The 26,647-nt window shown below is 51.1% G+C and overlaps 1 protein-coding gene across 1 annotated transcript in view; it reads right to left on the minus strand.

Moving 5' to 3' along the window:
* The window catches only part of DIPK1C (divergent protein kinase domain 1C), a 402,368-nt gene that overhangs the window by 132,918 nt on the left and 242,803 nt on the right, over window positions 1-26,647 (minus strand). The window lies entirely within an intron of this gene.

The raw sequence follows: 26,647 nt of genomic DNA on the forward strand, positions 1-26,647 counted from the left end.
ACTGGAATGGCATGGTGAGCAAAAAAACGATGGATTTAGGCCCAGATCTCTGTACTGGGGTGAATGTATGACATTGTTGTGCATTCTGTCCATCAATTGTTCTTTTTGCATTTGTCACCCCGAGTGGGACGGGAATGCCCAGATGTGAATCCTGTGCTCTCCATGCCACTGGAGTCAAGCTATCCTGGCTGATGAGGGCTGAAAGCCCGAAACCAGTCCTAGGATGCTTGTTTCCAGTCCAGGGAGGACCTGGCCTGGCAGTTCGGGCTGGACTGCTCACATTGGGTGCAGGGTCAAGAATGATTTGCATATGGCTGGGTCCAAACTGGAATGGCATGGTGAGCAAAAAAAACGATGGATTTAGGCCCAGATCTCTGTACTGGGGTGAATGTATGACATTGTTCTGCATTCTGTCCATCAAATGTTCTTTTTGCATGTGACACCCCGAGTGGGACGGGTATGCCCAGACGTGGGTCATGTGCTCTTCATGCCACTGGAGTCAAGCTATCCAGGCTGATAAGGGCTGAAGGCCCGAAACTGGTCCTAGGATGCTTGTTTCCAGTCCAGGGGGGACCTGGCCTGGCAGGTTGGGTTGGACTGTTCCCATTGGGTGGAGGGTCAAGACTGATTTGCATATGGCTGGGTCCAAACTGGAATTGCATGGTGAGCAAATAAATGATGGATTTAGGCCCAGATCTCTGTATTGGGGTGAATGTATGACATTGTTCTGCATTCTGCCACCAATTGTTCTTTTTGTAAGACGCAATGAAACACTGGAAAGGGTTACTGGCACAGTAACACTGCCTGGGAACACAGACACTGGGACAAGAGGACACTGACATTGAGATGCTGACATTGGCATAAAGACAATGACATAGTAGAACAGACATAAGGGGTATTGACACTTGGGCACTGATGGAGGGTGGATGCAGTACTAGGGGCACTGAACTAAATAGTAGAACACTTATAGGGGAAACAAACCGAGGAACACTGATATGACCACTAACACTTGCATTTAGACTAATCCAGGTATCCTGACAAGCCAACAAATATTAACACTGAAATATTATCAAAAGGGCACAAGCACCCGGGCACTGATGCACAATCCTACTGCACATGTATATTTAAATTAAGAAATAACACAACAACACGGCACCAGCATGGAGGCAGACACTGAAGCACTGGCAAATGTGCTGGAAAATATGCATGCTTATTGACCTAGAAAATACACAATGGAGAACACAACCAGAATAACACACATGCCAAATCATTACAAACTGAAGCAGACAGTGGCTTTTGATTGTAACCTTGAAGTCCATGTGGAAAGTAAATAACATGCTGAAAGAGCTATAGGCAATACCTCATGACAGAACACAAACTACAAATAATTTCAAATAAACATGACATATTTGTGCAATGTAAAAAAGAGAGGTTAATATACATATTACACAAACAATGATACAGTAGCAAAACCTTGCTTAGTGAGACGCCTAGCTGAAATACAATGTCAATATCCCATAATGTAAAATAACACATTAGCAGAATGCTTTGCAAATGTAATACGATGTTCAAATGTAATACATGGCATATAATGAATGGTGGTCTGTTATGTTGTTCAAGTGAAATTTTTTTTGATTCATTCAGCATTCCATCCACCATTTGTTGCTGCAGGCCTTTTTGCCTTAAGTGGGAAGGGTATGCCCAGACGTGGGTAGTTTGCTCGCTGTGCCACTGGATCCAAGTTAGCCGGGGTGTTACCCCGTAACCAGTCTCAGGATGCTTGTTTCAAGTCCAGGGAGGACCTGGCTTGGTAGCTCGGTGGGAATATTCCCATATGGAACACAGTCACGACTGATTTGAATATGGATAGGTCCAAATTAGTGTGGTGTAGTGCACAAAAGAACATTGGCTTTAGCACAGATCTCTTGACTGGGGGTGAATGTTTGATTCATTCAACATTCCGTCCATCATTTTTTAATGCAGCATTTGATTGACAGTAAGAGAAAAAATTGCATTGTGTCCCATCAATGGCAACCATTTTTATTGGATGTGGCATTTACGGAAATGATTAGCCATATTCTATTCCATGTTACTATAGCTTTATGACAGGAGCACAATTCAACAATAAATATTGGTTGCAGTGGACATGCCCTGTCTTTACATTGAAAAGATATTGTAAACCCGATTCACGGTGAGTTGGATGTCACAGATCAAGTATCTTCATAAGGTCAGAGAACTCAGGGGTGATTTGTAGGGTATTTTGATGCACAGTGTCTCATATTGCTTATGATTAAGTGAGCTCTACCTCCTTGGATATGTGTCATGAACGGAGAGGTGTTGATTAGCAGTGTGGTATCCTCCTTATCTGTGTGGGTGTGCCTAAGAACAGGAGTCATTGTGCTATGCTCTTTGGTCAGGCCCAGGAAGAAATGAAGTGACAAATCACATGTAGTAATGACTCCACACCTGGGCATATTTCCTAATACCTCCTTGTCTGCTGGGGACAGGATGGATCATGGCTCTATGTTTCCTTGTCCATCTTGCCTGGGGATAGTCTTTCTTCCTCTTTTCCCAAAATGGCCTACTTGTAGCCTTTTCTGCTCATGCGTAGGTTCTGGTACCATGTCAAGTGAATATCACGGTGCTAGCCCATTCCCTAGGGCATTTCTGCACATCTCTTCTGACCTTGGAGAGGCTGTACAATGGTGTTCATTCCATACATGAGCTGACCATTCTCCCAGCAATGCTCCTTGCTACCCCCTGTCATCCCTTCCAGCCCTGCCGGTCTACCCTTGTCCTCTCTGTCAATATACAGCAGTATGGAAGGTTGCGTGGTAGGCACATTCCTAAGCAGCTAGCCGGCCACTGTACAAAAAAAGCAGATCTTCAGTGGCAGAAGGTCTGTGACTTCCCTCCTCCTGTGGTTGGGCTTTCTGACTAGAGAAGAGTGAAGTCCAACACCTGGATGGCAGTCGAATACACGAGTGTCTTGCAACATCACTCCTCACCTGTAATAAGATAGTACAGGCAGCTAATTACACTACAATCAAAGAAAAGAGATGGCACTGATAACATCAGACTGCTTGCACATCCACTCACAATCTATGGTAAGTACATATAATACAAAGGTAACGTGTGCTACAATAGACCGACACCACACCACCTCAGTAGTGTACATAAATATATGAAAAAAACTGAGATTCCATATATTGACAAATTGTTGGGAAATTCAGAGCACTACACAAGTATAGTATTTCTGATCTGCCAATATAGCAGGTGGAACTTTTAATTTTCAAAGAATCCAAAGTCTGTTGACAGGTAGGTCAATATCAGATGAAAAACACACAGCCGACATGTGTTTCGTCAAAATACACGTCGGATGACCACGAAAGCCACTATGGGCACAGGTCTCTAAATCTGTCCGACTTTAGCCCATGTTTGCACGCAGTCCTCATTTACCTGTTGGGGAAAGCTAACATTATTTAAGCAAGTATATACTTTGATCAAGAGGTCGTTAGAAATTAAGACCTTTTCACTTTGAACATATTTGTCCTTGGGGCTCCAAGGACTTCTTTGTGGCACTTGCACATGAGGTGCAGTTAAACCATTTTACCTCACTTCAAAAGACTTAGGAGCCTTGAAAAAGTCGTCTTTTCGACGAAACACGTGTCGGCTGTGCGTTTTTTTATCTGATACTGACCTACGCGTCAACAGACTTTGTTTGGATTGTTTGAAAATTAAAAGTCGCATCTGCTAGATCGGCAGGCCAAAAATACGATACTTGTGTCGTGCTCTGGATTTCCCAATAATTACACTGTAAGTTGAATATTGTAATATACACCGTAATCAGGCCCGGTTCTAGAGGGTGGGCCGTGTAGGCCAGGCCCACCCAAACATGAGCCTGGCCCACCCAAATACGAATCTTGGCCTTTGCAGCGATGTCAAGAAGGCAGCAGAAAATTTGCACTATAATTTAAAACATTCCTCTGAACATCATTTATCATCTCCTCCTAGGAGTTGCGTGATTGGGCCTGGTCTCTCTCACAGGCACCCTGAATCACGCATCTCCTTTAGAAAGGTGAGCCGAGTCCCCGACCACTCGTGTAGGTAGAATAGGGGCATTGGGAAGGGGAAAAATCCCTTCTTTGGCACCAGGTGACATTTGCGTGCTGTATGGATATTTCCTTCTTTTCAGCGCTGGAGAAAAGGAGCTTGTTTATCCTGATTCACCTTTCCTGACCCCCTTCAGCTGCTTATCAGATCGGGCTGTGAGACAGATTTCTAACCCATCAGGTATGATGATGTGTGGCTATTCCGTTTTTAAAAAAAATCTGCAAAGGCCCAGCAAGATACATACTTCATGTATGCTCCGAGAATGTGTGGCTATTTGTTCATATTTTTAGAATTCACAGATCTAACATAGGACAGTGTCCTATGAACTGTATTGAAAGAGCTGCATACAAAGCTGAATGGTATAATTAGAACTTTTTTTTTGTGTGTTGTGATATAGTTAGAATTTCCCCAGTCTTTCATTATTCTAATGTTGCTATAAAGAGTTTGTTTGGGCAGATATACATTTTTAGCAGTAAAGACAAACCCTAACCACTGGGGTATGCTTTAAATCCTGAGTTTGTGCTTCTCCAGACCTATCCCTCTTAAAACATACCGCCCACCAGTATGGATGATATGTGATTCCTACACCTGGTAATCCTCATTGGCTAATGTGACATTCCCTATAGGCTGATTTACATATTTGTATGATTCATTGTCTCTGCATAATGTGTGCATGATATAAAGTACTGTGAAATCCTACACTACGAGTAGCGCTATACAAAAAATGCAAAGCATATTAGAGAGTGGCTACGGAGAGATGATGGGCACTGTTGGAGGGTGGCAATGAGGGCATCCGAGGAGGAAGTGATTATGGGGAGAGTCTATGTAAATGTATGTGTCTTGTAAAGCGCACTGCTGCCCTGAGGCGTCGTGGGGCTGTAGACCGCTGGGGAACCCGTCCTGGTTATCCCTGTGAGATGGTCACTACTGAGTATCTCCAAGGTGAAACCAGGCATCCCTGGCGAATGTGGGGGGCAGTTGTAGAGATGAGGCAAGCTAATGCCCAGAGTTGCCGAGTGTGATCCCTGGTTAGAGTAGGCACCGAGGCGAGAATTATCGAGTCCGCTGACCCTGGTCCACGACCCTGCCGCGTCGGGAATTGAACTCTGGTCCCGGGCCGTTCTCTGCTTCCGGGTCTGCCGCCTCTAACCAGTGAGCCACACCACTCCACAATGTAGAGATGAGGGCACAGTTGGAGGGTAGCAGTGAGCTAATCAGAGGAGGAGGTCATGGGGGGGCTACGCAGAGATGAAGGGCACTGGTGGAGGGTGGTAGTGAGGGAGTCTGAGGAGGGGATCAGGAGGGGGAGAGGCTACAGAGAGATGAGGGGCACTGTTGGAGGGTGGTAATGAGGACATCCGGGGAGGAGGTCAATAGGGGGATAGTCTAAGGAGAAATGATGGCACTGTTGGAGGGTGGCAGTGAGGTAATCTGAGGAGGTGGTCATGGGGGGCTACACAGAGATGAGGGGCACTGGTGGCGGGTGGTAGTGAGGGAGTCTGAGGAGGAGGTCATGAGGGAGGGGCTATGGAGCGATATCAGGCACTGGTGGAGGGTGGCAGTGAGAGAATCCGAGAAGGACATCCTGCGGTGGAGGGGGGCTACAGAAAGATGAGAGGCACTGGTGGAGAGTGGTAATGTGAGCGTCTGAGGAGGAGGTCATGAGGGGGAAAGGCTATGGAGAGATGACGGGCACTGTTGGAGGGTGGTAGTAAAGATATCGAGAAAGAGGTCAGTGGTGGGGCACCAATAAAGACTTTCATACCAGTGCTAAAGCCGGCCCTTTCATGGCCTTTCTGTTTTTGTTTATTTATTTAGCAGTCGGGTCATTAGGGCCACTGTGGAACATATTTTAAAGTGTGTGCTACTTATATTTGCTGTTATATTTAATGTTTTAAGTTTGAGGGGGATTTAACTAATGTTTTTACCTGGAATAATGAAAAAGGATCCGGATGGTGGCTGATATGGGGTTGGGGCCCAAGGTCAGCTGTGAGGGAAGGTGCACAAGAGATGGATGGTTGAAAATGGATAATCAGGGCTGGAAGGGAGGGTGCTGCAGAGTCCGAGGTCAGGTGGCATTAGTAATGAAGAGAGATTCTCTCTGAAGGCTGGCAATGAGGAAGGCTGAGTAGTGTTACTTGCCTGATACTCCCACCTCAGAAACCTCCTCTTCTCATCAAAGGAACCTTACATGGGATGCATTTAAAAAAAAATGAAACATCTGTTTAATTTTTTAAGAGCAGGCAGCGGTCCGGTGAACCACTACGTGCTCTTAAAAAATATTTTCACATCCTTTCACAAAGGAATAGGTGGTAAACTACGAGTGTTTTGTCACTTTAATTGTGGTCGCAAAACAATGATACATACAAATGCGGCTCGCAATGTTATGATATGTTATGTTATATACATTTTTATAGCGCACAGCTGCCCCAGCAAAGGGGCGTCCCGGTGCTTTTGAACAGGCAAATGAACACATAACACCACACAAACTGCAGGACCAAAGCAAGAAAGGGAGAGAGACTAAGAAACACTAGGGAACAAGTAAGTTTTATTGGCCCTCCTGAATACAAGCAGGTCGTCAAGTGCACGGATGCGGAGCGGAAGAGAGTTCCAGAGTTTAGCAGCCATAACCCGGAAGGACCGCCCTCCAGCTCTACACAGCTTAAACCGAGGCACTACCACCAGATTTTGACAGGCAGATCTCAGGGAGCGAGAAGGAACATAGGGAATAAGAAGATTCTCAAGAATCTGAGGAGAGGACAGCTTGAGGATCTTAAAGGAAAGACAGAGAGTTTTAAAGTCAATCCTCTGCGCCATAGGCAGCCAGTGAAGAGACCGAATAGTTGCACTCACAGAGCAAAACCTCGGTAACCCCACCAGGGCTCTGGCCACAGCATTCTGAACGCGCTGCATCCGGGCGATTTCCGCCTGGTTCGCCCCTAACAGGAGCGAACTGGCGTAATCGAGCCGAGACAGAATAGTGGCTTGGATGATCAACTGCCTAGTAGGGGCGTCAAAGAACTTTAAAATGGGTCTCAGTCCTCGAAGGATCCCGAAGCAGGTAGCTGCAACTTTTTTTGTATGGGCACAGAAACTAAGGGCCGAGTCTAACCAAACCCCTAAGTTTTTTACCTCCGATACCGGAGTAGGCGTAACACCTAACTCTGGAGGCCACCACTCATCACTCCACATGTTACTATGCTTCCCAACAACCAGTATCTCAGTCTTCTTAGCATTCAGCTGAAGACAGTTGGCTGTCATCCTGCCGGCCACCGCCAAGACACCCGCTTTGAACCTGGGGGCATCAAGGTCGGACTTCCCACTCAGAACAACCGCCAGCTGCGTGTCGTCAGCATAGGAGACGATGGTCATATCCCACTGCATGGCGACCGCAGCCAGCGGGTGTACATAAAGATTGAATAGTGTGGGACTTAATGCCGACCCCTGAGGCACTCCCAGTTCTAAAGGATAGAATTTAGACTCAAAAGGCGGAGTGGCGACCCGGAATGCACGATCACTCAAGAAAGACTGGAACCATTTTAGTGCCATGCCAGAGACACTAGCTATTAGGAAGGGACGCCCCTTCCTAATACCGTCTTGCACAATAGCGTTTGTACATGCGAGCAGGGCAGCGCCACATAGGCCCCTGGCTGGGTGGTGTACTGACCAATCCCAGCGCTGCTTGCAGCATTGTGATTGGCTTAAGGGAGGGAGCCCGGCTGCCTGCTTCCTGTATTTTTAAATGAATATTATTAAATTGAACCCCTTCCCACCAGACCTCTGCGCGCGATCCCCCGTCAACCCACCATTTCTCTCTCCCCACACCCTCCCGCGAGTCGCAACTGCCGTAGTGGCCCACCCAAGTGCACCCTTGGCCCACCCAAATAAAAATTCCTGGAGCCGGGCCTGACCGTAATGCTGTTAGAACATAGCGCGCCATGATGAGATGCATGCATACTCCCACATCCTCTAGAAATGGCACCAGTTTTGTCGATGGCAACCCCATATAGAGAGGGAGACCTGCTTCGATCGCAGCTGTAGTCAATTACAGGATTCCCCCCTCCGGGAAAAGAAGTACCGAGAAACAGAAGCAAAAGCGCAAGTGAAAAATGCTCTGCAAACCGACCGATGGGTGTACTCAGCATTAATGAAGTCGTGTCACTGGAATGGATGTGCCGTCTGCCAGTATTGGCATTCCTTGCTTCTGGCAGTTTTGCAGAGCTGCAGTGGTTTATTTATTAGGAGGCAGGTTGACTGAACGTACAATGTGCTAACATTTGAAAAGGGAAACGTGTAGTACAAGCTGGAAATCAAGCTAAAAGAATGAATTTTCATCGACCTAGTTTATTCAGGTCCTGAGTAAATAAACAAAATAATATATAGTGTATTTTATGCGAATGAATGACATTAATTGGAGTAATACATTTTTTGTCTATAACATTCTTGAACCTTATAAGACAATTATGCCCTTTGGGTAGATAGGCAAAGATTCTCTGGGGGGGAAAGCAATTGTATGTTGCATAGAAAGTGGTTCCCAGTACATCAATAAGTACTTATGGCCTCAGTTTGAGTTGTCTGCTATTTGGTGCAGTAATTTCGCACTCTGTAAATACTCATACTGCAGTACAAATTATGTATTTACCGGTTGCGCAGGTTTTTCCTGTCCATTCCGAGTTGCACAACTCAGGGTCTAATTTATGAAAAGTGTTGCATTGCTGCGGGAAGACAGCGATGCAACACTTTTCAGAGCGCCCTGCTTGCGACACCATCGATGTGCCTTATTTACTGTTTGGCGCTCCATGTCGCAAGGATTTACAGATGCGTCAGAAATAAAGACTTATCTGTAAATCCTCGAGACATGGACCTGGACAGATACGTCAGTATTTCTGACGTATCTGTAGGCGCAGTAATGACTCATTGCTGAAGTGTCTCGCAAAAGTTACGCTACTCCAGCAATGGGTCATTACACATGGGCAAGTCCCATTTTAAAGGCGCCTGCGTCAGTCTTACGCCTGCTGTGAGGCAGGCGTAGGATTTTGACGCAGTGGCGTCCTTGAATTGGCATAGTGAAATCTCATAGATTTCACTGTGCCACTTCTACAACACTTTTTTACGGGGGAGAGCCCATCCTGCATACATTATATCTGATGCAGGTATAATGTAGTGCAGGGCTTTACAAAGTGATGCATATTCTTAGATGCGTCATTTTGTAAATATGGCGCAATGTGGCGCATTTTTTACACTGCCGCAGCATCACAAAAAGTGACGCAGCCCAAAGGGATCATAAATAAGCCCCTCAGAACGTAGTGTAGCGCAACAATGCTTCACGTTTTCCCTTTATTCTGAGCTGTGAAATTTAAAATATAACGGTGTTTCAAAGCATATATTTTGTGATGCACTAAGTGGCACAAACTGCAAAGGAAAAGACTACACATTATGTAATAAAATTCGCCACAAATCAGCATTCAGCCCAAATTAGAGTTGCTAAATGTGTTAACATGGTGGAAAGGGAACACAAATAGGTTTCTTACGGAAGTGGTTCACAGTGGAAAAAATATGTGCTGTGCAAATGCATTAATCCAGTTCAGTTACTGATCTGGATTGCCTGCCTTGCAGCCAGCCCTCACGAAAAGTTGCTCAGGAGGAGTATTCATAGAAATCTACAATTTCTTAGGTTTTTTCCGTGTTAGATTGTGGGGATTTTGTGAACTCCCAGACAGCAGGAAGCCTACACAAATTTAGGGCATATCTCAAAATGTCATTGCTGTATCCACTTTTTTGTGGCTCAATGTCTTGGGTAGTGGACCGCCTTCATTAGAGCAGGGATTGGGACAAGAAGATATGGACACTTATACATGGAGACATAGACATGTGATCAGTGAGAGAGACAGTGGGGAAGAAATGAACACTGGACCTAAGGGATACAGACACAAGGACCAGAAGACACAGACACACGAAGAAAGATGACAACGCTGGCACTGTACACCATGGAAACTGAGATAGTTTGATTCAGACACTGTGACAGGCAGACATGAACACGGGCATTGAAATATGGAGCCAAAGACATTGGCTTTAGGGAAGGGAGACTTGGACAAGGGCACTACGGAAGAAAGTACCTTGGGACAGGAAAATGTAGGCACTGCGTTGGGTGCTGAGACATGGATACACACACAGGTAATAATGCTTTATTTAAATGTGTCATAGTAAACATAATCAGGCTTCAGTTAACATGTCTGTGGTCTAGTCAGCCTGCATTGACATTCATTTTACAGTGACAGCAATAATTGTGCTTTTAAATTACAATAATTAGTTTTCTAGCTATGTTTGCCTTCTGTGCCCTTCCATTTCAGATAATAGGCAAGATAGAATTATTTCACAGTGCTGAAATATGTTAAAGCAATTGGTTTAGGTAACTTTATTAGAATAGCCCTATTATGTCAGATCTCACCACGTAGAGTGTGTGGCTTTCACTGCCCCTAACCTATAAAATTAGCCCTTTTCGGGATATGTACCAGATTTTTAATTTCCATGGACATAGGTGGATTCCATGCCAGTCTGTCTATACTTGGGCTCTTCTTGCTTTAGGAACTGTGCAGGCTGTATGCTAGTTTGTCTTTTGATGTATACTTAAACTCTTTATGACTTTGTTTGAATAAACTCTGTGTTAGTCCTTTTGCTGAACTATACTTTGGTTCTGGCTATTTACTTGCTTTTGAAATAGGCCTTATGTTGATCCTCTCGCATTTGCGTTATTTGATACATTATTGAGGCTGATTAAAATTGTACTGACTAATTACATTTTGCCTTCAGTAATGATTCATACATTTTAATAAACCTTTATGGTTTTGACTTAGAATTATGTGCTAGGAAGGTTTTTAGGTCGAGCCTGGGCAGCGCATGCGCTGCTCTGCGAAGCATGCTGTATTCAGGTAGGGACTTGAAGCTCCTCCCACTCTCCGCCCATCTTTTCAATTGGCTGCTGTGACTGTCCTTTCTAAATGTTGGCTTTTGATTTGTTAATAGGCTCATGGGTCCCATGGGACACCCCCGCGCCGCACGGCCACCAGCTGCTGCGTGTGCCCCTTGCATCCCTGTGCCTCGCTGCTGCCTCGTTCCTGATTGCCGCCGCTGCGGTTGTTTTGCCCTTTGTTTTCACGTGAATTTGTGCCTGCTTGTCTTAAACCCGATTTTTCCCTTGTTTTGACGAATCTTTGTGCCTGTTTTGTCTGAATTTCGTTTTCCCCGTGTTTTGCCTTCCTTCCTTGTTGCCCGCCGCCCTCCGCCCTCCCTTCCCGCCAACGCCGCTTTTCCCCGCCCTTTTTTGTATTCTGTACCCTCCCCGCTCCCGCCTCCCAGCTGCTCCGCCCACCCGCGCACTTGGCCTTAAATGGCGACCGTGCGACGCAGGTGAGTGTGACCCACTTGTGGGACACCCCCGCGCCGCACGGCCACCAGCTGCTGCGTGTGCCCCTTGCATCCCTGTGCCTCGCTGCTGCCTCGTTCCTGATTGCCGCCGCTGCGGTTGTTTTGCCCTTTGTTTTCACGTGAATTTGTGCCTGCTTGTCTTAAACCCGATTTTTCCCTTGTTTTGACGAATCTTTGTGCCTGTTTTGTCTGAATTTCGTTTTCCCCGTGTTTTGCCTTCCTTCCTTGTTGCCCGCCGCCCTCCGCCCTCCCTTCCCGCCAACGCCGCTTTTCCCCGCCCTTTTTTGTATTCTGTACCCTCCCCGCTCCCGCCTCCCAGCTGCTCCGCCCACCCGCGCACTTGGCCTTAAATGGCGACCGTGCGACGCAGGTGAGTGTGACCCACTTGTGGGACACCCCCGCGCCGCACGGCCACCAGCTGCTGCGTGTGCCCCTTGCATCCCTGTGCCTCGCTGCTGCCTCGTTCCTGATTGCCGCCGCTGCGGTTGTTTTGCCCTTTGTTTTCACGTGAATTTGTGCCTGCTTGTCTTAAACCCGATTTTTCCCTTGTTTTGACGAATCTTTGTGCCTGTTTTGTCTGAATTTCGTTTTCCCCGTGTTTTGCCTTCCTTCCTTGTTGCCCGCCGCCCTCCGCCCTCCCTTCCCGCCAACGCCGCTTTTCCCCGCCCTTTTTTGTATTCTGTACCCTCCCCGCTCCCGCCTCCCAGCTGCTCCGCCCACCCGCGCACTTGGCCTTAAATGGCGACCGTGCGACGCAGGTGAGTGTGACCCACTTGTGGGACACCCCCGCGCCGCACGGCCACCAGCTGCTGCGTGTGCCCCTTGCATCCCTGTGCCTCGCTGCTGCCTCGTTCCTGATTGCCGCCGCTGCGGTTGTTTTGCCCTTTGTTTTCACGTGAATTTGTGCCTGCTTGTCTTAAACCCGATTTTTCCCTTGTTTTGACGAATCTTTGTGCCTGTTTTGTCTGAATTTCGTTTTCCCCGTGTTTTGCCTTCCTTCCTTGTTGCCTGCCGCCCTCCGCCCTCCCTTCCCGCCAACGCCGCTTTTCCCCGCCCTTTTTTGTATTCTGTACCCTCCCCGCTCCCGCCTCCCAGCTGCTCCGCCCACCCGCGCACTTGGCCTTAAATGGCGACCGTGCGACGCAGGTGAGTGTGACCCACTTGTGGGACACCCCCGCGCCGCACGGCCACCAGCTGCTGCGTGTGCCCCTTGCATCCCTGTGCCTCGCTGCTGCCTCGTTCCTGATTGCCGCCGCTGCGGTTGTTTTGCCCTTTGTTTTCACGTGAATTTGTGCCTGCTTGTCTTAAACCCGATTTTTCCCTTGTTTTGACGAATCTTTGTGCCTGTTTTGTCTGAATTTCGTTTTCCCCGTGTTTTGCCTTCCTTCCTTGTTGCCCGCCGCCCTCCGCCCTCCCTTCCCGCCAACGCCGCTTTTCCCCGCCCTTTTTTGTATTCTGTACCCTCCCCGCTCCCGCCTCCCAGCTGCTCCGCCCACCCGCGCACTTGGCCTTAAATGGCGACCGTGCGACGCAGGTGAGTGTGACCCACTTGTGGGACACCCCCGCGCCGCACGGCCACCAGCTGCTGCGTGTGCCCCTTGCATCCCTGTGCCTCGCTGCTGCCTCGTTCCTGATTGCCGCCGCTGCGGTTGTTTTGCCCTTTGTTTTCACGTGAATTTGTGCCTGCTTGTCTTAAACCCGATTTTCCCTTGTTTTGACGAATCTTTGTGCCTGTTTTGTCTGAAATTCGTTTTCCCCGTGTTTTGCCTTCCTTCCTTGTTGCCCGCCGCCCTCCGCCCTCCCTTCCCGCCAACGCCGCTTTTCCCCGCCCTTTTTTGTATTCTGTACCCTCCCCGCTCCCGCCTCCCAGCTGCTCCGCCCACCCGCGCACTTGGCCTTAAATGGCGACCGTGCGACGCAGGTGAGTGTGACCCACTTGTGGGACACCCCCGCGCCGCACGGCCACCAGCTGCTGCGTGTGCCCCTTGCATCCCTGTGCCTCGCTGCTGCCTCGTTCCTGATTGCCGCCGCTGCGGTTGTTTTGCCCTTTGTTTTCACGTGAATTTGTGCCTGCTTGTCTTAAACCCGATTTTTCCCTTGTTTTGACGAATCTTTGTGCCTGTTTTGTCTGAATTTCGTTTTCCCCGTGTTTTGCCTTCCTTCCTTGTTGCCCGCCGCCCTCCGCCCTCCCTTCCCGCCAACGCCGCTTTTCCCCGCCCTTTTTTGTATTCTGTACCCTCCCCGCTCCCGCCTCCCAGCTGCTCCGCCCACCCGCGCACTTCGCCTTAAATGGCGACCGTGCGAACGCGCAGCGTTGACGCGCAGCGGGCGCGCCGATTGTGCGCCGAAGGCGCGCCAAAGGTAAGCCCGTCTGCGCCCGTCCGCGCCTGGACCGCGCCCAGGGCCAGGACCCCTGGCCCACGAAGACCCCGCCCGACCCGCCTGACGTACGCCGCCGCCACCCTCACCGCTCTCAACACCGGCCGACTTCCAGACTGCCACCAAGCCACTCCACGACGTACCCACGGACCTTTCAGCTGCCACGCCTGCAAGTTCACCTGCACCCGGACCTGCCTCGCACCAGCACCCACCAAGTCGAACGCCAGCAGCACCCACCTCAAGTGCATCCTGATCAACACCCGCTCCGTCCACAGACACGCCATCGAACTCTGGAACCTCCTAGACGCCACAGCCCCTGACGTTGCCTTCCTCACGGAGACCTGGATGAACGCATCCTCAGCTCCCGACATCGCCATCGCCATCCCAGAGGGCTACAAGATCGTCCGGAGGGACCGAAACGCCAACCAGATGGGAGGAGGCATCGCCATCATCCACAGGAACACCATCCGTCTCACGACCAGCACCGACAACACCCTGACCAGCGCCGAACACCTGCATTTCCAGATCCACACCAACCCGACCACCACCCTCAGAGGCACCCTGATCTACCGACCCCCGGGACCACGCACACAATTCAGCGAGGACATCGCCGACTTCGTCAGCCCGCATGCCCTCCCCTCCGCTGACTACATCCTCCTGGGAGACCTCAACTTCCATCTGGAAAACAACAACGACCGCAACACCACCACCCTGCTCGACAACCTCGCCAACCTTGGACTCAAGCAACTGGTGTCCACCCCCACCCACCTCGCCGGACACACACTCGACGCAGTCTTCTCTTCCAGCACAGACATCGAGTTCAGCCACGCCACAGAGCTTCAATGGACGGACCACAGCTGCGTCCACTTCACTTTCAAGAGAACGACGACCCACCAACACCAGCAACAGGCCGCCCGCAGAAGCTGGAACAAGATCACAGCAGACCAGCTCGCCACCTCCCTGAGCCTGCACCCCCCTGCAAGCTCAGCGAACCCCAGCCAGGCCGCCGACAACCTCACGAAGTGGATCAGCAACTGCGCGGACGAACTCGCCCCTCTGAGGACCCCGCCTAGCAGACCCGGCAGCAAGAAGGCCCCATGGTTCACCGACGAACTCAAGAGCTCCAAGAAGAACTGCCGAGCCCTCGAGAAAGTCTGGAAAAGGGAACCGACACCGGACAACAGGACCTCCTACAAACTGGCCACCCGGAAACACCACCAGCTGATCCGCGCCGCCAAGAAAACAGCATTCAAGGACCGGTTGGACAACAACGCACACAACTGCAAGGAACTCTTTAACATCGTGAAAGAGCTTTCCAACCCCAGCGCAGGAAACAACGACGTCACCCCATCGCAAGACCTCTGCAACTCCCTCGCTTCATACTTCCACAACAAGATCACGGACATACACAGCAGCTTCAACAACCAACCAACGCACACCGTGACCGAACAACCACCCCCCACCACCATCCTTCACGCCTGGACCCCGATCAGCACTGAAGACACCATCCGCACAATGAACTCCATCCACTCCGGATCACCGACCGACCCCTGCCCTCATCACGTCTTCAACAAGGCCGACGCTGTCATCGCACCCCACCTGCGAGACATCATCAACACATCCTTCGACACCACCATCTTCCCGGAGAGCTGGAAGCACGCCGAACTCAGCGCTCTACTCAAGAAACCAACAGCGGACCCCACCGACCTCAAGAATTACCGCCCCATCTCGCTTCTCCCGTTTCCAGCCAAAGTCATCGAGAAGACCGTCAACAAGCAGATGGCCGCCTTCCTCGAGACGAACGGATCCCTCGACCCCTCACAGTCCGGCTTCCGAGCCAACCACAGCACCGAGACCGCCCTCATCGCCGCCACCGACGACATCCGAGCCCTGATGGACAATGGAGAAACAGCGGCCCTCATCCTCCTGGACCTCTCCGCGGCATTCGACACTGTCTGCCACCGCACCCTAGTACAGCGCCTCAGCAACGTCGGAATCCAGGACAAGGCGCTGGAATGGATCATCTCCTTCCTCGACGGAAGAACACAGAGAGTCCGCCTACCACCGTACAAGTCAGAGGCCTCCGAAGTCATCTGCGGCGTCCCCCAAGGATCATCTCTGAGTCCCACCCTCTTCAACGTCTACATGAGCCCCCTCGCGGCCATCGTACGCAAACACAACCTCAGCATAATCTCCTACGCCGACGACACCCAGCTGATCCTCTCCCTGACCAACGACCCCGCCGCCGCCAGAGCCAACCTGCACGACGGGATGAAAGAGGTAGCCGAGTGGATGACGATCAGCCGCCTTAAACTGAACTCGGACAAGACGGAGATCCTCATCCTGGGCTCCTCACCCTCCGCCTGGGACGACTCCTGGTGGCCTCCCGCCCTGGGCACCGCACCCAAACCGACAGACCACGCACGCAACCTGGGCTTCATCCTGGACTCCTCCCTCTCCATGACCAGGCAAGTTAACAAAGTCTCCTCGACGTGCTTCAACATCCTACGCATGCTACGGAAGATCTTCTGGTGGATCCCCACCGAGACCAGGAAGACCGTCACCCAGGCCCTCGTCACCAGCCGTCTGGACTACGGCAACGCCCTCTACGCCGGTACCACCGCCAAGCTCCAGAAGAGACTCCAGCGGATCCAGAACGCCTCAGCCAGACTCATCCTCGACATCCCACGAACCAGCCACATCTCCGGACCTCTGAGAGACCTTCACTGGCTCCCCGTCAACAAAAGAATCACCTTCCGCCTCCTCACCCACGCACACAAAGCTCTACACGACCGAGGCCCGAGTTACCTCAACAGCCGAGTCAACTTCTACGCTCCCAAACGCCACCTCCGCTCAGCCAACCACGCCCTCGCCGCCGTCCCCCGCATCCGAAGAGCGACTACAGGAGGAAGGTCCTTCTCCTACCTGGCCGCCAAGACCTGGAACTCCCTCCCCCCCGACCTGCGCCTGACCCAAGACCACCTCTCCTTCAGGAAGAAGCTGAAGACCTGGCTGTTCGAGCAGTAGCGGCACCCCCCCCCCCCCCCCAGCGCCTTGAGACCCTACGGGTATGTAGCGCGCTCTACAAGTGTCATTGATTGATTGATTGATTGATTTTTAGGTTTCGCCTGGAGCACGGAGCTTTAGCTCCGCCTCCAGGAGAATTCTGTAGTCTTCAGTAAGGGACACTTGAATCCGCCCTCTGTTCCATTGGCTAGCTCCATAAATGGAGGCTAGCCATTGGAACAGAGATCTGTCCGTCATTCACGGACCAGATTCGGGGGCGTTCCCGAGATTTTTTCCCTCTCCACCCACTTCTGTTCGTCATCGCGGTGGTGGGTGTTTGTTATTTTTTTTTTTCGAGTGGGCCTGTTATGTTCCTTTTCAAAGTGTCTGTTGTTGGAGTTGGCTGCAAGATTCGAGTTCCCACGAGGCGATCAGGTAAGGAGCATTTTGTTTATAAATGTGCGTGCGCTGTGATCCTCCCCCCACCCCTCCCGCTGTCCGTGAGCATTTTGTTTATAAATGTGTTTTCACTTTGTAAGTTTACGTACACTTCTAGTGCTGGAGCGCTTTATGTGCCTCTATAGCGCTTGGAAGTGCTGCTGGAGGCCGGCGGCGGATCGGCGCGGGAGCCCACTCCGCTTATTTTGCCGACTTGGATTTGCCCAGTTATTTATTTAATTAGCGAGTGCCCACCTCGCGATTTCTGCCCGCCTGCCTGCCTAGCGAGGGCCGCCGCGCTGCCCGCGGCGACCCGGAAGTACCTGGCCGGCCGCCCAATCCCTTCGCGGCCGGCCGGAAGTCCCGCCCCCGCAGCCCGGGGGAGGGAAAGGGAAGCCTTGGTGTTTTCCGCTTCCCCCTGCCTGGGGAAAGCCTTTGCCGGTGTTGCCGGTCTCCCATGCCTGGAGGGAGACCGGAGAGGAGCCTGACGAGGGAGGAGCGGAGGGGGCGCGGGGCACATTGTCGGTGCCCGCCCCCACCGCTAATCCGTACCGGCAGCAAGGAGAAGTCTGGCGGTGCGAGGAGGAGGGCAGCTTCAGGCGCAGGCAGGGCTCCGGTGTCGTGGAGAGCCCTGCGCTGCCTCAAGAAGAGCCTGGGGTGTTGCTGGCCGGGACGGAGCTGTGCGCAGGTGACCCCGCGGGAGTAGCAGGTGGCGCTGTGGCCGCGCAGTCAGACTGCACTCTCAGAGCGGTGAGTGGGTCACGCTCCTCTTTCCCTCTATAAGCGTCGGGATTATGAGACCCATTTGTGGCTAAATATAGCCAGGGGTGGCTGTAGTCCGTCCTCTAGGGGCCCATAGAGCGGCTCTGCTGAGAATGAACACGTAGGCCCCGATGGAGGCTGGAATCCTTTGTCTTGCTAAAGGAGCTCAGCGCTGCGAGGCACCGGGACCTCTTCGAGGCCCGTTACTTCACCCCACGGCTCGCCTGACCCACTCCATACCGCCGTTTTCTGAGGGGGTGATATGCGCACAGGCAGGAGCGCGGGATACGCCACTGTCGCCAGGCTTCCTCACAGCCCTCCCTGCAGGAGCTCAATGCACCTCACCGCCCTCCCTGCAGGAGCTCAATGCACCTCACCGCCCTCCCTGCAACTCACAGCCCTCCTTCCACCTCACAGCCCTCCTTCCACCTCACAGCCCTCCTTCCAACTCACAGCCCTCCTTCCAACTCACAGCCCTCCTTCCACCTCACAGCCCTCCTTCCAACTCACAGCCCTCCTTCCAACTCACAGCCCTCCTTCCACCTCACAGCCCTCCTTCCACCTCACAGCCCTCCTTCCACCTCACAGCCCTCCCTGCAGGAGCTCACTGCACCTCACAATCCTTCCTGCAGGAGCTCACTGCACCTCACAATCCTTCCTGCAGGAACTCACTGCACCCCACAGCCCTCCCTGCAGGAGTTCACTGCACCTCACAGTCCTCCCTGCAGGAGCTCACTGCACCCCCCAGGTGGTTAAGCTGATCTCGCGAGGATAGCTCTGGTTGGTTCCGGAAGTGGGGGTCTACGACTTTGAGACCGCCTTCTCCGTGTTTATTCCACCTGGCTTTGCTGTGGCAGAGACTTGTTTGATATTTGACAAGGTGAGAGCAACTCAACGTGACAGCTTCTTGCATTTCCACCAGAATTTCCAGCCTGTCCTCTCCCTGCCTGTTGTCGTGTCCCGGCGGCAGCAGGCAGGAGCTTGCACTGCGTCCCCGAAGTAACAGCCCTAAAGCAAGCAAGAAGTACGCCCCCCTCCCACCAATCCCTGTTAGGTAGTGGAAACTGTCCAAACTGGGGTGCAGACAGCCCCTCTCACCTTTCGGCTTGGTACCACTGCACCAGCCGCACTACTTCCCTACTGACCGTTCTCCACTTCAGCCCCGTCTAAATTACAATTCCTGCTTGTGACCCTTTTGCCTGCTTGTGCTTGTTTTCCTGACCCTGTTGCCTGCTTGTGCCTCCGTGTGCCCCTGTTGCCTGCTTGTGCCTCCGTGTGCCCCTGTTGCCTGCTTGTGCCTCAGTTTTCGTGCCCCTGTCGCCTGCTTGTGCCTCAGTTTTCGTGCCCCTGTTGCCTGCTTGTGCCTCAGTTTTCGTGCCCCTGTTGCCTGCTTGTGCCTCTGTGTGCCCCTGTTGCCTGCTTGTGCCTCCGTGTGCCCCTGTTGCCTGCTTGTGCCTCCGTGTGCCCCTGTTGCCTGCTTGTGCCCCTGTTGCCTGCTTGTGCCTCCGTGTGCCCCTGTTGCCTGCTTGTGCCTCCGTGTGCCCCTGTTGCCTGCTTGTGGCTCCGTGTGCCCCTGTTGCCTGCTTGTGCCTCCGTGTGCCCCTGTTGCCTGCTTGTGCGTCCGTGTGCCCCTGTTGCCTGCTTGTGCCTCCATGTGCCCCTGTTGCCTGCTTGTGCAATGTGGGTGTGTGTGGAGGGCTCTGTGTGGCTGTGTGTGTGGGGAGCTTTGTGTGGCTGTGTGTGGGGAGCTTTGTGTGGCTGTGTGTGGGGAGCTTTGTGTGGCTGTGTGTGTGGGGAGCTTTGTGTGGCTGTGTGTGTGGGGAGCTTTGTGTGGCTGTGTGTGTGGAGGGCTTTGTGTGGCTGTGTGTGTGGGGGGCTCTGTGTGGGTGTGTGTGTGTGAGGGGGCTCTGTGTGTGTCATTTGCGAGAGATAAAGCTAGTGGCATTGTAAATGACAATGCCATTTATTTATGTTAAAAAAAACATAAATAAAAATGTCAAGAGCAATGCCAATAGCTCTAACTTTAACAAAGGCGAAACCATTGCATTGTAAATGCTTGTTACTACCTTCCTGTCTTCTTTTGTAACCTCCCATCAGGACTGGACCTTTTACGTGTGTCCTTGCGGTATTGCTTGCATTAGCCCTTCGGGAGAACTCTTTGCCTAATTAATTAAGAGCAGTGGTAGGAGGCCAGCTTTAGCAATGGCGGCCGCTTTTTAATTTTTTTTTTATTTGCAGCGCACAATGCACACTTTCAATTTCACAATGGGGCCGTGCAACACTCGCCGTAGGGACAGCGCAGCTCATCCAACTCATTTTATTTTTAACATTAAATCAAGGCAGCCGTGAGTCTTGTGCGCAGCTCGCCCAACTAATTTTTTTCTGTACAAATGAAGTCCATGGGGATGGTTTTGCGACCTTTCTGGGACATTCAAGGTTTTGTTTTTTCGGGAGGAGGAAGGAGTCTCGCACTAAGCCTTAACTCTCTCCATGGCCTCCACCTACCACAATTGCAGTACGTGGTTGCTAGATCATGCCTCTTCCACCACCCCCCTCTTGTCGCTCCTTGCTCCCTCCTCCCTCGTTGTTTGCTCATCCACCGCCCCCCATCACTCATGCATGAGTGTTACTTAATATGTGTGCATGTATGTTTATGTGCATATGTCTATATGTGTATATTGGTGTAAACATTTTGTGTGTATGATTGTTTCTCTCTCTGTGTGCCAGCGTTTCTCTCTGGGTTTCTTCATGTGTGTTCATGTGTGTGCTACGTGCTTCTTAGCCTGGGTGTGTATTTCTCCTCTTCCTAGCCAAGCCTCCCTTCTCATAGCCCCTCCTATTCCTCCCTTCTTATTGTCCCTCCGCCTCTTTCCCCGCTCCTCCTCTATTTCTGAAAATGGCAGCTATTCTAAAGTGTTCGGTGTCTGTTCTCCTTGCAGGTGTGCTCCTTTCCTTTAAGCCCCTTCATGCATAGTTACAGGCCCGTTCTTTTGGGAGACCTTCATTGCTTTCCTGGAGATCGTCTGGGGCAGCGCGGTGTCTCGAAACGGCAAAAGGGAGTGATGTCACTCGGAAGCATATCAAGGGTCACCGTTCCCACTCCACTGGGCGAGCCGCAATTAGCTCCCTGGAAGTGACCTGCCCACCAGTGCTGCGGAGATACAAACTTTAGATACGGGTAGCAGCACCTGGCTGGTGTACCCATAGTCACATCAGGGCCACATGAACCCCCGCCCCACATGCCCAAACCCGCAAATAACACAAGGACACAAATGTTAGGTTTGGGTAAAAATTGCTGCAGGTTTATTACATACAACATATGTAATGACGGTGGGTTAGCTTACGGGCGATCCTAGGGCAGGCCGCATTCTCGCTACCTGCCCGCCTGTTGAGCCAAACAACACAGTGGCGAACCACCCAACTGTTGTACAAATACCATAATTATACTGACACGCCCATTTACTGGGCGTGACTAGGCAAACCCCCGGTTGCACAGGCCCACAACCGCCCGAAGGACTACTGGGGCGCCGACACGGATTCCTGCACCTCCCATGAGGTTCCAGGTTAGGCTCTGAGGTTATGCTCTGGCACCCCTATGTGCCCGCTGACGTCCAGCGTTTGCACCTCTCTTCTTCCGGATCGCCCAGTAACTCCGCCTGCAACGAAAAAGAAACATATTAAAAGCTCCCCCCGGAGCCCCCTCAAGCCGACACTCTGGGTTCGAGGAAGGGCGGGAAAAGAGTGTCCCAACATGGAACAGCGACGTCCGGGGCGGCAAAGAGGCCTCCCCAGCAGGGCAGAGGTCTGATGAACTCCAGACGGCTCCTCCCCACCGCCCCGGACGTGCATCACTACCAGTCTCCACCAACCAGGGGAGACTGCCTCAGGAGAGGAACTACTGCGTCATGCGGGGGCGGGACAGCCCTCCGTGACTAGGAGCCCGCCCTCCTGATGGCCACTGCGTGGCCTCGGGCAGGCGCATAGTCACATCAGGGCCACATGAACCCCCGCCCCACATGCCCAAACCCGCAAATAACACAAGGACACAAATGTTAGGTTTGGGTAAAAATTGCTGCAGGTTTATTACATACAACATATGTAATGACGGTGGGTTAGCTTACGGGCGATCCTAGGGCAGGCCGCATTCTCGCTACCTGCCCGCCTGTTGAGCCAAACAACACAGTGGCGAACCACCCAACTGTTGTACAAATACCATAATTATACTGACACGCCCATTTACTGGGCGTGACTAGGCAAACCCCCGGTTGCACAGGCCCACAACCGCCCGAAGGACTACTGGGGCGCCGACACGGATTCCTGCACCTCCCATGAGGTTCCAGGTTAGGCTCTGAGGTTATGCTCTGGCACCCCTATGTGCCCGCTGACGTCCAGCGTTTGCACCTCTCTTCTTCCGGATCGCCCAGTAACTCCGCCACAGCCCGTGAGGTGGTTCCCGCTGCCGCACGGGCCCCCCACCATTATTACTGCTCTTTACCTGCAACCTACACCTAGAATTGCTACCTCCAGACAGAGGAGGAACAGGGCAACGCCCAAGGCGTGGGGTGCTACCATCAGGCACCAATAAACCTGTCCTACAACCCCTCAGGGAAACTAAAGGGATAGGAAGGGGCCCCTACCACAGAGGCCCTCAGTAACATGAAATAGGCTGTCCAGCGCAAGCCGTTGGGACACCACCATATCCCTTCCCACAGAGCGTCAGAAAACTGCGCCATGGAGTCACAGATACATCTGAATTACTGTCTTCATAATCCAGCAGGGAGAGTAATTGTGCTCACTGACACGAGGGAATAGGAGGGCACCGGACATACTATAGAACTTGGACGAGTCCCAGATAATGGATAATCCGGGTTCCCAGGCCAAACAGCCGGCATCCCCTGCCCTCTAGGTTTTAGGCTGGAAGCAGCTTCAGACATACCGTTAAGTTAGCTAGACTGAAGGCCGACTTGGGTTTTGGGCTGGTAAGCAGCATCGGCCATGATACCATAAGTTAACTAGTCTGTAAGCCACCTACAACCACCTCCCGGGGAGAACTGCGCCTGCAACGGGGAGCCCCCTAAGCTCCAGACCTGCGCCGGGATATGCCTGGAGAAATAAAAGCCACTCAGGCACCCATTGGCATAACCCCTACAGAATACAGAAGTCTATTGCAGTATGCAAATGTATAAATTGGAATAACTAGCGACGTGGTCTAACAAGTGAAAACAGAAAAAACCACGGGGACAGCCGATAACACATGCCCCCCAGTCCGGCCTGCCGGCTGCCAGTCTATCCTACCACAGGGATAGCTTGTCCTAAGTTAACTAGGACCCCCCCCCCCCCAGGGATAGGGAACCGACACCGGGGGGGGGGGGGGGGCACCGGGTAAGATACCAGATAGAACATTCTCTAAAGGACTTCTAGGGACCCACCTCAACGATTATAGACAGTCCGGGCTCGGGCTGTGGTAGCCACGGATGTTCTCCTTATACCTGAATTGATTGTTACACTAAGGCTGCAGACCGCGGGTGGGCTGCCAACAGGTACCCGAGCCTAAGATGAAAGATAGACAGCAGGACCAAAGGAAGGAGGGAAATGACTATTGACATACGACCTTCCCTATTCATGGTAGAGCAACACATGTGCTGTTATCAGGAGTGTACAGGTAGTATTTCTCAATTTTACGTGTTTGCCATTATTGCAGTGCTCCCTATGTACCAGTGTGTGGTACTCTTTGTTGCCAGCCACGCCACTTCTCTGAACGCACTGTTTGCTATTTCCCACGTGTTTATCTTTGCACTTACACTTTCTCACGTGTTTAGCTTGCACTTACACCAGCGCTAACATTGCCAACGTCCCGTATGTTCTAATGCCCTGGTGTCTATTGCGTGCTATACCTATTGCCTCCACACTGGGTGGCAAGTTTGCCGACCAGCATGGCACAAGCGCTTGTGCTGCACTCTCTTCATCTGCCCAAAATACCAGGGGGGGTACTATCAACTCCCGGAGTTTTTAGCATTTTTGATAACCCTAGTCAGAATACAACACTCAGAAAATCGCTTTCAGGTTCTGGCCAGAAGAAGCCCAAGAATGGCCACACCACTAAAATTGCCTGGCATAAGAAAACATGTCTAACAGGGACGATTTAGTTGGGAGAAGGTTTATTCTGAATGAGATATCATAGGGGAAGAGTCTAGAATGTAGATCCATTCCGAATTCTCCGGTGTGCCACAGCACTAAGCCTGGTGATGGCTACAGCAGATTTGATAAGTGTGAGGCGCACAATACATACCCACCCACCCACTCACAAAGTACAGTCTGGGTAGCTGGGACATGCCAGGAGGAGGTGTCTGGCCACAATTTAGTATATTATCGTAGCAAGAAATTGTTGGTTAGCATGTAAACAAAACATTTGGGAACAGTACATCTTTACTGGCGCTAACAGACTACAGGGCACGCCAAGGCAGTCCCATATGGCCTTGGCTTATTTAACATGAACGCTCACTCGTGTAACATGAAACTTAACTGACGCAGGGGAGTTTACGCCAATCCGCATCCTACCAAGTGCCGGCTGCTATGTGAGACATTTTATAATTTGAGTGTAATTATGAGTGACAATTCAATAGCTCACAGTGCTGCTTTCTCGTGAAAACGAGGGGAAAAACAGTTGCTCCACAAGGGCTCGAAATTAGCGGCTCAAATGACTTGTGCCCTAGCGCATACACTGTTTGTAGGCTTGTATATTCACACCTCATTCACACCCATACATAATATTTATTGTACCTGTAAAACAATTGAACCCCTAGTATTTAAAATAATAGCAAGCCTCCTGTATAACTTCCTGGCGTAAATACGGGGACCTATACATAGCTGACAGTTTGAGACTAAGTATGTGTGGCATATCCATTCATTTTACGTGTGACATATGATGTCTAATATCTAGCACTTCGCCGCATGTTAGAAAAAGGACTGAAAAGAGATCAGCCGTAGAGCCTATCAGTATGATGACCACCTCTTGTGTGGTGAATGGGACCAAGTTATAACGAAAGTGCTTCGAAAATAATAATAACATAAAACTATACTGGATTTCCTTTAAGATTACCTGCGGGTCAGATGCAAGGCAGAACTATCGAATTAAAGTAGTCGTGCCTTGCCAAAGCGTCAGGTTACTTTCCGAAACATGGCCCGGCGTGCAGCATTATCTATAACTGCAAATGCCTTGTTTTCTTTGAGCAGGAATCGCAAGGTGTGGGTGCGGGGAGCAAGCCTAATAGAGTAGTTGGTGTGTCATAGGCACTGTTACCGGAAAGATATGGGTCCCAGGATAGAGATAGAATGAAAATTACAGCCATGATCAAATACAACAATAAGGAGGAGACAGGCGTCCTCGGTGCCACTGCACCCGCTGCAGCTACGCTCTTGTTTGCCTGTCTCAGTGAGGGAGGCTCTTCATATAAAAACAGGAATGGGTTTATTCTCAAATCCTGTCCAGCCTCCAGCTATAATATTATTAAACCAGTTCTATCACATGCTATGCTGATGACATACTCCCACCCACACCGTTGTAGATAACTACCTGCAAAGCTGATCAGTTCCCGTATGGTTAGAGGGTTACTTTCCATTTTTATTCCTGATAATAGCAGAAAGAACACAGCACTAATCTCTGTCATACATGGGGCTTAAGGTAATGTATTATTAGGAATAGAAGCAGGGCTCGACTGAAGGATCGCTTTCAATAAGTGTATAATGAACCACTCGCACCCTCCATCGCCAGAGAAACTGTCCTGCTAAACTCAAGATGACGCTGGTCGAATATCCAATATTTATCTTGGGTGATATGATCGTAGGCATGTCATTTGCCACCAAAATGCCACACATTGTAATGGAATGGTTAGACAACTTATAGTAAGATACCATTGGGACAGGAAGTTGCGCATAAGCCTCGACTTCCCCCTATGCCGGGCTCCCAAACCGGACCAAATTGGCGTACAGGGGGGTCAATGAATTTGAAAATATTCTTAACTGCCCATCCTACAAGATGAACAATACTGATGACGTTTAAGGCTTGTGCACTCGCACCTGTTCATAGAGACTTATAGGGAAGGCACAACCGATGCAGGGTGAAATTACAAAGAAGTAACATGAATCAAGGGTTAGCACCGCACGGCTGGTCCCCATTCAAATCGTATAGTGCCCTTCCTTATAAATAGCTTGTCAATTTCATAATAGGGGTACATGTGAACACACCAGAATAGTTATTTCAGCCTACCAGAATTACCTACTTAAGTATCTGTGCAACCCTTTCAGTTTGGGGCCCGGGCCTCTAGGTTTGTGCTTGTCTGCTAGGCTGACATGGCTACTCTACACCCCTCATTTTCCGGGCTAGCGGCATCTAAAAATTCCGATTTAGGTAAGAGGCCTAAATATTTGAGGCTAGTACTGGGAACTGAGCTAGGGGACTTGCTCCCATGGGGGGGAAAGATGTGTCTTTGGAATACCATGATGCTACCTCTAAAAATGACGGACA

Source organism: Lissotriton helveticus, chromosome 4_1, assembly GCF_964261635.1.
Source record: "Lissotriton helveticus chromosome 4_1, aLisHel1.1, whole genome shotgun sequence".
NCBI classification, from domain to species: Eukaryota; Metazoa; Chordata; class Amphibia; order Caudata; family Salamandridae; genus Lissotriton; species Lissotriton helveticus.